This window comes from Macrobrachium nipponense, chromosome 47 (assembly GCF_015104395.2).
Source record: "Macrobrachium nipponense isolate FS-2020 chromosome 47, ASM1510439v2, whole genome shotgun sequence".
NCBI classification, from domain to species: Eukaryota; Metazoa; Arthropoda; class Malacostraca; order Decapoda; family Palaemonidae; genus Macrobrachium; species Macrobrachium nipponense.
Window position 1 is genome coordinate 36,883,391 of NC_087222.1, and position 11,163 is coordinate 36,894,553.

The 11,163-nt window shown below is 53.7% G+C and overlaps 1 long non-coding RNA gene across 2 annotated transcripts in view; it reads right to left on the reverse strand.

Moving 5' to 3' along the window:
* Positions 1-11,163, reverse strand: part of LOC135204914 (uncharacterized) — a 77,251-nt gene that overhangs the window by 60,995 nt on the left and 5,093 nt on the right. For both annotated transcript variants that reach the window (XR_010312370.1, XR_010312369.1), the window contains exon 2: positions 4,383-4,488. This is a non-coding gene — a long non-coding RNA (uncharacterized LOC135204914). The remainder of the gene's footprint in view (positions 1-4,382; positions 4,489-11,163) is intronic.

Here is an 11,163-nt window from a genome sequence, read left to right on the forward strand (position 1 = left end):
TACAGCTCTCTTGCTCAGCATGGTCTTGATCTCCTGTCTGAGTGCTACGTCCTTCGGTGACCCGGGGACGTACGACTGCTGTTGGACCGGGTTGGAGGTGAGGGGTGGCCGAGATTCGAAGGGTAATAGATATCCCTCCCGAAGGACATCTACAATCCAGGTCTCGGCGCCGTAGCGCTGCCAAGTTGCCCAATGGCTGGCCAGGCACCCCCCCACTTCCGGCAGCAGGTGAGGGGGAACGCCGTCCCTAGCGTTTCCCCCCTTTCTTCGACTTCTTCCCAGAGCCTCCACGGGATGAGGAGGGCGGGCTGGGAGGAGGGCTGGTTACGGCCCCCCTTGCCAGAAGTTGAAGAAGACAGAGTCATTCCTCGGGGCTTCGACGCAGCAACCGTCTTAGCAGCCGAGGAAGCGCTAGCCGAGCTCTTAGACTTGGCCGCAGTCCGAGGCTGCCCAGAAGCCTTCGAGACTGCCTGGTGAACCAGACGGTCACTGTCTTCAGTGCGCCGTCTGTCCACCGCAGCGTCCACCATCTCTCCTGGGAAGAGAGACGTGGAACTCCGTAGAGGTCCGTTTCGAAGCCCCAACGCCGCCTCACGCCCGGCCGCCCTCGGAAACCCGAGGTAAGGACAGCGTCCCTTCGTCGGAGAACCAGGTTGGCCCACAGGTTCACGTCTGGTGGGCAAGGAAGGAGATGGCTCTTCCCCCAGACTGGCAAAGTCTCCTGAAGGCCGAGTCCTCTTCGGGAGAAATTCCCCCGGAGTTGGCTGCGACCTTAGATACTTTGAGGGACACAGATCTAGCCAGGAGACGGCCTGGAAAGCTGCCATGGCGGTAGATTCCAGGCCGAGTGCCTCTTGCTGCGAGAACCACAGGTTCTCGGACAGGAGCTGTTGCAGAGACACACCCGGAGTCAGCCTAGCTAACTCCGGGTTCACCTGTTTGGGCGGCATCGGGTCTTCAGATGGCACGTAAAACCGCCGCTGTCGTAGCAGAGGAGGTGGAAGCAGCTTGCTCGACCTGCCAGACTTGAGCGAACCGTCTTGTCCGGAGACAAGCGATTCAACCTGGTCCAGCACTGAGTCCGCAAGCTCGGAACGCGGCAAACCCACCGTCGGTCTGGGTTCCCTCTTCGGGCCCCAGAACGACTCGAGCCGGGACGTGGGCTCGGATGGTGGGAGCGGCGATCCTTCCCCGAGGCTCGTTGTGCTGACGAATCAGCGCAATAACCTCGCAAAGTTCCTCTGGATCTCGGGTGTGATAGCATCCTGTGGAGTCGGACCGTCCAGTCCCTCGAACAGGAGTACCTCCCGAGACCCTCCTCCTCAAGGAGAGGAGCAGCGACAGCCCCCTCTGGGTCTCCTCCAACCACCTGTGCGTACGACCTGGCTGGTCCGAGAACCGAGCCTGGTACGTACGACGACGTGGCGGGATCCTGAGGGCGCACCCCATCACGATCACTGCTCAATACCTCGCCCCTCCCGGTGTAACCCGAGGAGGTTGAAGGTATGGGAGAGGCAGACCTGACGCTCTCTCTCGCTCACTGGCAGAACCAGCGGGCTTGGAGGACTGCAGCAGGCGATCGCCAACCCTCCGCGGTGGCGATCGAGCTGCAGACCTAGTCGAGCCGTCTCGCTGTGGAGAACGGCTTGGACCGAGAACAGCGGCCCCGGTCTCGTGTGTCAGAGGAGCTGGTGCTGGTCGCCGTACCCGATCGCTCTCTGTGAGAGCGACGGTCAGGCGACCGGCGAGCTCCACTGTCACGGTGAGACCGGTGCATATCCTCACGGTGCGTCAGTTCGCTGGTACCAGCCGTTGGCTGGTGCCGGCGAAACACGGGGGGACCTCTTCCCAGCCTCAGCCCGTGGCCCCGGTCGTGGACCGTCACGTCCGCCTCGGGTAGCCAGCCGCTCGCCGTGAGAGCGAGAGCTGGTCTGGTGAGAGTCGCGTGAGCGGCTGTCCACCAGTCTTCCGCTCCGTGCCGTGAACCTGACGCTGAGCGGACTCAGAGGTCTGGTTCCTGGCTGCACGGTCGCTGGTAGGCGACCGTACACTCGGTACCTCTCGCGAACGAGCGGCCGAGGACGGATCCTGCTGCCGTGGCCGAACCACTAACAGCAGGTGAGGAAGTGCCGGTGTTAGCCGGCACCCTCTGGCCCCCGTAGCTCTTCCTTGCGGGAGAAGAGACGGGTCCTGCTCCCGAAGGAGCAGGGCGACCAGCGGAAGAACCCCCCGTCTCACCAGAGCGAGACGGGCCCTTAGAAGCTCCCGAAGGAGAACTTCTTAGGGGGGGGGGAGGCGACCTTCTTCTTCTTAGGCGGGGGAGCCTTAGAAGAAGAAGGGGAATGAGGCGGCAGACGACGACGACGACGAAGAAGACGATGAAGACGACGACGACAATTCCTCCTCCTCTTCTTCTTCTTCGTCAACCTCCTCAGGACCGACGTCAGATCTGTCATCCAGGACGGAGCCGGGGCTGCTGTTGCCGAAGCAACAGGGCCCGGACGTACCTGTCCGAACAGACCAGCATCGGGAGCAGCGGCGCCAGGAACAGGGACAACATCAGCAGGTGCGAGCATCACAGGAACGGCAGTCGAGACGCAGGAGCAGGAACAGGAACAGCAACGGTGGTCACGGCAGGTACGGCAGGCTGTGTGGCGGTACTAGATGGTCTAACCAGCGGCACAGACATCATCGGCACCGGTGGGAGGTCCAGGGGCGAGCTCTTCGGGCACATGAAGTCCGGTCGTGGCAACACGGCAAAACCCAGGTGGCGGCATCACACTCCCCGAGTTACGGCGACTGGCACCTGCACGATGTTGTGGGTGTCACAGAGACCGCGTGCTGGGTGTACACCAGGTGAGGAGGTGACGCGTAGCCAGGTGTTGTCAGGGTCGTGGTGGTGGTGTGACCGTAGCGTGCGTAACCGCCACGGAGCCAGCGAGATGATAGAGCAGCCCCTGGACACTCGGCACGCCCTGCAGTCCCAACGACGCCCACACCTGTCCGAGGTCATCCTTCACGGCAAACCGCACCTGAGGAGGCAAAAGTCGGGTGATTAGGAGGATCCTCTACCGCTCGTGCGAAGACGAGCGGATAGAGGACCAGAGTACAACTCTACGTCGGGGTATCTAGCGCCCTCCTCCACACTCGACACATCGGGAGAGGAGAAGGCGGACTAGGACACCGCCCCCGAAGGGGAAAGGCGCGAGACGTGGAAGTTGAGCGGGCGGCAGGAAAGAAGACGAAGTGTCCGTCACCAAAGGAGTCGCGGGAGGAGCTTTCCGACGACTCCTTTGCAGGCCTTCGCTTCTTCCTGCCCTCATACAATGTCCACTTGCGCCTCCGACCAGTTCATACAAAAACATCACAGGGCTCGGCCCGGGTGCATTCGCGCCCCCACCCCCGGCACCGAGCACACAAAACATGAGGGTCTATCTCGGGGAAAGATCTGAATTTCCCACATTTGCGCCCTTCGGTACCCGGGCAAAGTCTCCTTGGGGTAGCGAGGCGCGGAGATTCCATCATTAATGAATTCAGCGTAATTAATATGAAAGAGAGAATACTGTACTTACAATCTTTCATACACAATTACAAACAAACAAGAAAGCAAACGACGAGCAGCGGGCAGAGAGCGAACACACACGTCCATCCACTGTGAGGCCGAAAGCAAAAGTGGTTTGTTTACTCCCAGTCGCGCGCGCGCGCCTGTCGGACAAGCAGTTAACTACCGAACCCCTTGTTCGAAGCTTACGACCTATCCAGCTGCCGCTAGTATCTTCCTATTGTAAAAGACCGAAGGTTTGTATGCCGTGTCGGAACAAACACACTTTCGCCCAAAATACATGACTCGGCGCGAGCGCGCCCGCCCTCGGCACCGAGACATAATTCAAGGGTTCAATTCATGAAAAGAGAGGAAATCGCCGCATCTACGGCGATAATTCCATGTTGGTTCATAATTAAGTAATGAAAATGAAAACAGTGTACTTACAGTTTCATTTTCAAGTCAAACAAACCATTAGTAGAAAACACAATATAAACAAAGCATACGACGATGAAGCGGGCAGAGAGCGATGACGAACACGTCCTTCACACCCGCGGCCGAAAGCAAAGTGATTTTGTTACCTCCCAGTCTGTCGGACAAGCAGTTAACTACCGTTCTCCCTTGTTCGAAGCTTACGACCGTTCCAGCTGCCGCTAGCTACTTCCTATTGTTAAAGGACCGATGGTTTGTATTACGTATCGGAACAAATGCAAAATCAATACGGTAAAGTATGTACAGAACAGGCATGCACGACATGTACCGATTGGGTAACAGAGTAACCTGAAAGTGAATACGGATTATGTTAAACCATACTGATCATTGAAAGAAAAATTCAACTCACCAATACAGGCAAATCCAGACTTCCTGTTACCAGTTTAATCTCCCACTGAGCTGCCTAGAGAGAGGTTCTGTGGATTGTTGACAGACTGTACCACTCATTTCAAAACCTGAAATAATTAAAATGCTTGAAAATTCTTGTAAGAATACAATAAGATAAAATCATACACACTAAAGAGTATATATAATGTCAACACAGATTAGATCCCCTGGGGCATATGCCACCAACATTCTCGGCCAGAATTTCTGAGAAACTTCAGTTAAATTATGTGACAACCTACTTAGCAATAGTCTGAATTACAAAGAACTACTATAAAGTTGGTACACAAGTAAACACAAAGAGCGAGATCTAAATAAATAGGATAGTGTCTAGATTACTTTACAGTATACTGTGTGCAAGAGTTGAATCCTCTCTTGTAAGAAAGGCAGGATGGAATGCCTGCCTGGTGAGCACTTTCAGACCATGGACATGAACAATCAAATCTAACTGCATAACAATTTTAGATTTACTCGTAAGAGCTCAAAATCACGGTCCGCATTCCCGTGGACTCTCACACGATTGGTCAAAACTGAGCTAACACACACAAGATATTATGAGTCTTGGATGAACCAGAAACCCCAGAAGTGCCTGCACGATTATTGAATGTAATTTGCAATGATAATGGGAAATCCTAATGCAGCGACATTTCAAGCATGAACCCTCTGTTGCCCATGAATGATTCTGGGATCATGTACATCAGGAGTTCAAGGAACACCAAAGACTACCAAAGGGTTTGCACAATCACGGACATACAGGTCAACGTATCTAGCAATACCATACAGCAACAACCTGTCAAACGTGCACCTTTCGTCTCAGCCTACACAATCCAAGGATCATACAAGAGCTCAACAAGATGGTAAGCCAACTCTTCTCTGTGCACCACAGCAGAGGTCCAAACAAAGGAAGAGTCAAAGACAGCCCCAGAAGTATGCAGCAAGATACTAGTTCATGAAAACAATAGGTGGACCCAGTGTTAACCTTCTCACAGCAAATGTCCCACCCATACGAGACCTCTTCTTTCCACAGAAGGAAGAAGAGGCAGATGCAGAAGAAGAGGGGAACAGGTTGACAACGAGAGGAAGAGGAAGGAAGGAAGTACCCTCTTGCAAGAACAAAGAGCAGCTACATACCAGCTTACATCTTTCACCACTTTTGTTGTTCTTTTTCCTGTTCAAATTGATATTAAAAAAAAAAAAAAAAAAAATTTCAACTTGGCAACCACATGCGCAGTTCAATAATAATCCTCACAAAATAGTGACATTAGCAAAAAATGACAATTTGTCCAAAATTGCATTTTTTCTAACTATACAAACCTGAGGTCCTTTCACAATAGGAAGGTACTAGCGGCAGCTGGATAGGTCGTAAGCTTTCGAACAAGGGGTTCGGTAGTTAACTGCTTGTCCGACAGGCGCGCGCGCGCGACTGGTAGGTAAACAAATCACTTTTGCTTTTGGCCCAAGCAAAAACTGCAGAGTGAGGGGTGGCATGAGGTGGGGCTATGTGTAAAAGGACCTCAGGTTTGTATAGTTAGGAAAATGCAATTTTGGACAAATTGTCATTTGTTCCGACACGGCATACAAACCTTCGGTCCTTTTACAATAGGAAGACTCACTTCTTGGTGGGTGGAATCTGAGTCTTTTGTGAACAGACTGGTCTTCGCCCAACCTTGGAAGCCTCCCTGGTCGTAAGAGCGAGGGAGGGATCCAAGCCTCTGTCCGATTGATCGGGGTGTGCACCGCAGGATCAATGGTCAGACCTCTGGACCAAGTACTAAGAGAGAGGCAAGCGTATCTCTTCGTACCAGCAAACAAGAACAAGTTCCTATTTGCAAGAGGCAACAACGTTATGGTTTGTCTCTTGTTGGCATCCACTTCCCCCCCCTTGTAGGAGGAAGTGGTGGATATTCGCTCCCATCCCTAGTGAAAGGGATAGGATGGGGCTCTGTCGAGTAGCTCACCGGCATCTCGTCCTTATCCAGCAAGGTGATGACCGTATCCCTCTACCCACAGGTAGAGGGGTAGAAAAAGATAGGAAGAGAAGCCAGTCACTCTCTCATTCACTTATCTATTCTTACCGTCACACCAGGACTCGATGCTGTTCAGCCTGCTAGGGTCTGGGTTAGCTACACAACGTGTTGAGCAGCCACCACGGGTCCTAAGGAAAACGATCCAAGGACCTGTGGGCAATATCCAAAAGGTAGAAGGAGGTGCCAGTGGTCTGGTTGTACCAGACCCCTGCCTTCAGTACCTGCGCCAAGGAGAAGTTCTTGTGTAACTCGAGGGAGTGTACTTCTAGGTCATCTTGGTGCTGACGAAGAGTCTTCAACACTCAGCCTGGGATGTCGAGTTTCTTCAGAAAGCGCGGTCGCGCTTTCACAGGACAAAGCAGCATCTCCTTCGCATCGAAGGCGGTGAAGTCCATTAGGGAGGGGATTGTGAAGGACTCTAACCGATCGTCAGGAACCGAAGGGTTCAGTGTCTTCGCTACGAATTCGGTACGAAATCGAGCGTCACGAATCCCCATCCCCTGGATGCTTGACTTCGCAGTTAAAGTCATGCAATTACCTCAGAGGCAAAAGAAGGGAATTGTCGTATGACCTATCCCTCTTCTCGGACTTCGGTGATGTCCTGTACCCATACTGGTCCTATCCGTCTGCAGCGAAGTTGTTGTTCTCGGTAGTGGATAGGACACCGACACTCAATGGTGGGTGTCGATGGTATGGGTACTGTGACAAGCCGTTAGGACGAAGAAAGATTGTTATGGAACAACCGAACTAAGTCCACAGCGAAGTTCGTAACAGACTTGGGCGCTCTGACAGCTGCCTACTGACTGCGTTCGGTAGGAGGCAAGTTGTCCAAGCATCCGAGCAAGTCACGTGACCTTCGCCTTAACAGGGTTATGCCAAGAGACTAAACAAATAATTTGTTCGTCACCGATGCCAGAAGGCAAGGTGATGACTCTCTTAAGGCATGTGCCCAACAGGCGAAAGTCAATTGCCTTCTAGAGACCGAGGTCCTTGATGGCAAGATATCTCATAGTATAGTTGATTCTCGGGTAAGGAGAAACAACACTATGTGACGTTGAAGACGAAGGTGTACAGAAAATGCAACCTACGTCTTCACAGCTGAACCGAGAGAAGGATTCTCAAGATTCTGAACCTGTGCTACCAAGACTGAGAACGCTAACCGCTATTCATTGCTGTCCGGTGAGGATCGTAGTTGCAATAAAAGCGGAGCGCTTCGAGTAATGAAGACAGGGAACTACTGCCTGAAGAACTGCTTCTCATGGGCTGAACATTTGGAAGTAGAGCTGTCAGGTCGGAAGAGTAGGCGATGTCTTCTGACATATCTGTTAATTCGGGGCGAGCAATGAAATTGCACCACCTACGAATACAAGATATTTTGAAGACAAACTCAGATGTCTGCAAAAATTCATTCGCATTATCGCAGTGCGATGCAGCGGTTGACTAGTACAGACTTCTGTTACCGTGCGGTAAACAGAAAGATGAAAGAGTCTAAGAGATATCTCTGTTGAAAATTCTCGCAATGTCGCCGGCGATGAAATCGAGCGTCACAGCAGTAGATGGTCCTTCATTATTGCGAGAATCCCCGTTAATCAGAGACCTAAGTCCATGATTGTTGGGCAGAGATACGGTTCGGTAGTCAATCCAACCAGGGGAGAGAGAGACGTAACCGACCGTGTATCTCCGAGACCTAGCTGATACTGAGCCGCTATCAGGCAGTTCAATACGCAGTAGCTCTCGGTGACTCGTCATCCTGAGTTGCCAGGTAATCCATTATTCCACGAAGGAATGCGTTCGGCTAGAACCATCGAGCATAAAGAATACGCTCGAGCAATTATATTTAACCGAAACGGATTTCGGTCAAATACAAAAGCTGAATTGGTGTTGTCATGACAATACCAAGTATCTAAAATCGAAACTGATAACTGCTGGGAGGTTGCAGGCAACCCCGAGTTGCAGTTCAATTAAGATACAATTCGTCTCGGTCACAAACCGTAGAGTTAACTACGGTATGCGCCTACCCCACGGACAATTCAACTGTTAAAGAATCATGTCGCGAGGGTAATATACGTAGTATATTTGTAGGTTCTGTACCACGACCTCCATCCTAAAATCTTTTTCCCTATAGGAATGAGAATAAAGGATTGGAGATCGACCGCCTTCGTTCTCTAGTCAAGAGAGTGAAGGAGAAGTCTTTCCCGAAGGAAAGTTCAATGGTGAACAGAATACCGAAGACGATAGTTCAAGCCAAACTGGAAGTTTCCCAGTCGTTCTTCTCTATTCCAGGTTAAGCGCCTACTGTGAGATACTCTTCTTTCAGCAGCAGTCTTCTTCCAAATGCTAGAAATTACAGGAATTCGAGCATAAGCGAGGTTCCCGATTATCGTGTAACAATTATCGGGGATTCTCGCTCACTCTGGACCGTGGTCTCGCCTAAGTGTTTGAGATCGTAAAAAACTCGACATCTGAGTGCGCTAGAAATTAACGTAGAATTCTAAGCACTCTGCGAAAACCCCCACCGAATTCGTCAGACGATATCGGCTGGTGGTCCTCTCGATTCCCGTAGAAATCGAGAAAGGGGCAGGATCCCTCCTCAATGACCGGGGCTTACGTCAGGTAGGACCCGAAGGTCCCCCCGGTAGCGCAGCCCCTAACGTGGGATCTTACAGAGAAATCTCTGTAGGATCCCTCCCCTTTCCCTCGTAGCCGTAAGGAGAGAGGGAATGGGGGAGGAATTGGATACTGGCTCGCCTTCCCAGCGGATCTAGCAGTTGGAGAAGAAAAGGCGCAGCCATCGCCTTACGGCGATGGCCTCTCAGAGCCTGGGAAAACGTATCGTCAGGAGAAAACGTTTTCCCGAGGAGGGTTACGAACTCATACTGTAGGTAAGTGTCTGCCGCCACTGTGAACGTCGTCTGGGTGGGGCTGATCGACACCTGACAGGAGAGAGCCGATACCGCTCCGACTCATTCAGTCCTCGTCGAGGTCGAAACCTCAGGAGGACCGAAGGGGTATTTAAATACGGTGTCCGAAGACACGTAGAAACGCCTCTGTCGCAGTAGAGGAGGTGAAGTAGCTTGTTCGACCGTCCAGAACTGAGAGAGCCTTCTTGTCCGGAGACGAGAGACTACCTGGTTCAACACAGTCGGCAAGCTCCGATCGCGGCAGACCCACCGTCGATTTGGGTTGGGGTCTCTGGGCCCCAAAACGACTCGAGCCGAGACGTGGCTCTGCTGGTGGGAGCGGCGATCCTTCCCCGAGGTCATTGTGCTGACGAATCAGCGCCGTAACCTCGGCAAAGTTCCTCTGGATCTCGGAAGTCACAGCATCTTGCAGAGTGGGACCGTTAAGCCCTTCGAACAAGAGCATATTCCGAGAACCTTCCTCCTAAGAAGGGGGAACAGCGACAGCCCTCTCGGTCTTCCCCATGCACTTGCGCATACGTCCTGGCCGGTCCAAGAACCGTGCCTGGCACGTAGGGCGTTGTGGTGGGATCATGAGGGGCGCACCCCTCACGATCACTCCTCAATACCTCGCTCCTCCCGGTGTAACCCGAGGAGGTTGAAGGTACGGGAGAGGCAGACCTGACGCTCCCTCGTTGCTCGCTGGCAGAACCAGCAGGCTTGGAGGGCTGCAGGCGATCGTCAAACCCGCGTGGTGGCGATCGAGCTGCAGGCCTGTCGAACCGTCTCGCTGTGGAGAACGGCTGGACTGAGCACAGCGGCCCCGATCTCGAGTGTCAGAAGAGCTGGTGCTGGTTGCCATACCCGGTCGCTTTCTGTGAGGGCGACGGTCAGGCGACCTGCAGGCTCCACTGTCACAGTGAGACCGGTGCTTGTCCTCACGGCACGTCACGTCGCTGGTTCCAGCCGTGGCTGGCACCGGCGAACGGGAGGACCTCTTCCCAGCCTCAGTCCGTGGTCGGTCGTGGACCGTCACGTCCCCGGGTAGCCAGCTGTTCGCCGCGAGAGTGAGAGCTGGTCTGGTGAGAGTCGCCTGAGCGGCTGTCACCAGTCTTCCGCCCCGTGCCGTGAACCTGACGCTGAGCGGACTCAGAGGTCTGGTTCCTGGCTGCACGGTCGCTGGTAGGCGACCGTACACTCGGTACCTCTCCCGCGAACGAGAGGCCGAGACGGACCCTGATGCAGTGGCAGAACCACTGACACCAGGCGAGGAAGTACCGGTGTTAGCCGGTACCCCTCTGGTCCCCGTAGTCTTCTTCCTTCGCGGAAGAAGAGACGGGCCCCGCTCCCGAAGGGAGCAGGAGGACCAGCGGAAGGAACCCTCCCGTCCCACCGAGGTGAGACGGGTCCCGAGAAGCTCCCGAGGGAGACTTCTTAGGAGGGAGGAGGCAACCTTCTTCTTCCTCGGCTGTGAAGCCTTAGAAGTCGAAGGGAAGAGGCGGCAGCCGACGACGATGAAGAAGATGAAGACGACGACGACGACACCTTCCTCCTCTTCTTCGTCAGCTTCCTCAGGACAGACGTAAGATCTGCTATCCAGGGCGGAGCCGGGGCTGCTGTAGCGAGCCACAGGGCCCGGACGCACCTGTACAGACAGACCAAAGTCTGGGGTAGTACCACCACGAACAGGGACGACATCAGCAGGTATGGGCATCTCAGGAACAGCAGGCACAGCCAGCACAGCATCGGTAGGGACAGCCAGCGCAGCAACGGCAGGGACAGCCAGCGCAGCAACGGCAGGGACAGCCAGCGCAGCAAC